General features: G+C 48.5%; 1 pseudogene across 1 annotated transcript; it reads right to left on the bottom strand.

Moving 5' to 3' along the window:
* Nucleotides 1–433: 433 nt before the first annotated feature.
* LOC308250715 (protein phosphatase 1 regulatory subunit 14B-like) lies at nt 434–867 on the bottom strand (annotated as a pseudogene). The gene has a single exon. The product of its transcript is annotated as a protein phosphatase 1 regulatory subunit 14B-like (transcript).
* Nucleotides 868–2556: the final 1689 nt, after the last annotated feature.

Genomic DNA, 2556 nt, shown 5'->3' with positions numbered 1-2556 from the left:
TGAGAGAAAGCAACATATAACTGACCATGTCCGAAAACAGGTTCAGGTAAAATATGCGTGAGTTGTTTATTTTTATTTTATTTTATTTTATTTTATTTTATTTTATTTTATTTTATTTTATTTTATTTTATTTTATTTTATTTTAATTAATTTATTTTTTAGCTGTACCAAAGGCATATCCTAGCTTTATTAAAGGGCTCACGTCGCAGAGTCAATATAAAAACACAAAAAGCCCCCTTAGTTTAATAATAATAATAAAAAATGGAAAATAAGGGGCAGGGAAGAGGCCCCTAAGTGAGGGGCACAGGGAGCCCTGCTCATGGCACCAGGCCTGGCCACAGGGCCCCTTGGTATTGCTGTTGCTACGAGGTCAGGGGGCAGCGATTGTCCTGTGGGAGCTACTGTTCACCTGGGTTGAGGATCCTTACTTCTTCTAAGGTGTGCTCAGCTTCTGCATGCCCCGGATCTTGTCCAGCAGGCCAGAGATGAAGGGCTCAGTGGGTTTGAAACAGTCAACCAGCAGCTCCTTGACCCTGGCAGCCCAGGTATCATCACTCTCCATGTCCAGGAGGGCGACCACATCAATCTCCAGCTCAGGGATCTCCTCTTCCTGGCAGTCGTAGAGGCGAGTGAGCTGTTCCAGGATCCATTCCTCCAGGTTGAGGCACTTCTGTAACTCCTTGCGGTCGTACTTGACCATGACCTTCCCTTGGCGCCTCACTGGGCCATCGTCGTCTGCGCTACCCGGGCCGTCGCCTGCAGCACCCAGCGGGCTCTGAAATTAGACACGGGGCCCTGGACTGCCACCTCCGGGCCTGGGAGCTGGGCGGCCAATGTCGCACCCCCCGCAGGGCTGCTGTCCACCATGGTGGCCGCTGGGGCTACGTGCATGCGTCCAGCCCCTCCCTGCGCCGCTGCCTCCCGGACGCCCGCCAGCTGGCTGTGGGCCATCACTTGGGTTAGCTGGTGGACTCAACTCCACACGACTCCGCAATGAGGGCTGCAGCAGGGCGCCCAGGGGCAGCTGCTGCATGTGGAATCCCTGGGCCTGGCTTGGCCACGCCCCTTCCCCTCCCCCCCACATCTGCCCACCCTTTCTCAATGTTTATTTTTAAATGGCCAGTGCATGTCATATGTACCAGCCGGTCGGTTGCATGCGATTGGCGCCAGTGAGAGCTTTATATGTATTATGTATGTGTGAGTCAATGTTTATTTTCAAACTAGAGGCTCAGTGCACGGATTTGTGCACGGGTGGGGTCCCTTGGCGTGGCCTGCAGGGATAGGACCGAAACCGGCAGTCCAACATCCCTGAGGAATGTAATAGTGCGTGAAGCAGCAGGCGGCTGGGGAGAAGCCCAAGCCTGGGCCAAGCACCATGCCGCTCCCGCCATCCCAGCCCCACTGCGCCTGCCACTGCCGCCGCTCGGTTGCTCGGTTGGCTCGCTGCTGCTTTGCTGCAGTCTCCATTCTCTCATCCTAGGGCAATACTGGCACACCTATGACCAAGAAGCAGCCATGGGCTTGCGCCCAGTCAGTCCCGATGCCGATCCCAATCCAGGTCCTGGTCCGGACGGGGGAGGGGCACATAGGGGGAGTGTCCGCAGGAGAGGTTCACGCCACTGCAGCAGTCCTTGCCAGCCATGAGCCCGGTGTCTGGCACCTGTTAGTCAGCTGAGTGGCGGTCCCGCTGTGGGAGTGCACTGACCACCAGGGGGCAGCACCTGCATTGAGCATCTGCCCCCTGGTGGTCAGTGTGCATCATAGCGACCAGTCGAACAGTTCAATGGTTGAATGGTCTCTTAGGCTTTTATATATATAGATTTCCAGTACGCATCATATGTACAAGCTGGCCGGTCAGATGGTTGGTCAGACGGACAGATGGATGGTCACTTAGCCTTTTATATATATAGATATTTTCTCTACTTTCTTAGCATATCAGTTATACAGTAGTTCCCCTTATCTGCAATTTTACTTTCCATGGCTTCACTTATCTGCGGTCAACTGAGTTCTGAAAATATTAAATGGAAAATTCTAGAAATAAACAATTTATAAGTTTTCAGTTGTTCACTGATCTGAGTACCTCACTTAATCTCATCATGTAACATTCTCCTATCAACTTACATCACTACAAGTTGAAAAAGGGTGAATACAGTATAATAAGGTATGTTGAAAGAGAGACCACATTCACATAACTTTTATTACAGTATATTGATATGATCAATCTACTGTATCTATTAGTTATCATTAATCTCTTATTGTGCCTAATGTATAAAATTAAACTTTATCATAGGTATGTATGAATAGAAGAAAACCACAGTATGGATAGAGTTTGGTACTATCCTCAGCTCAGACATCCACAGGAGATCTTGGACTGTATCCCCCATAGATAAGGAAGGACTACTATATTTCTTTTTTTACTTTTTTTATAGGTTATCCTAGAGTTCACAATATACATTTACAACTAGTCCAAGTTTATGTTCAAATAACACTATTAACACTTCACTAATAGTGTGAGTACCTTTTAATCCTATCTAATAAAAGGGTAATGTCCAAATT

Source organism: Plecotus auritus (assembly GCF_963455305.1).
Source record: "Plecotus auritus genome assembly, chromosome: 6".
NCBI lineage: Eukaryota > Metazoa > Chordata > Mammalia > Chiroptera > Vespertilionidae > Plecotus > Plecotus auritus.
The sequence above is the reverse complement of the archived record's forward strand: the minus strand, read 5'-3'. Positions and strand labels throughout refer to the sequence as shown.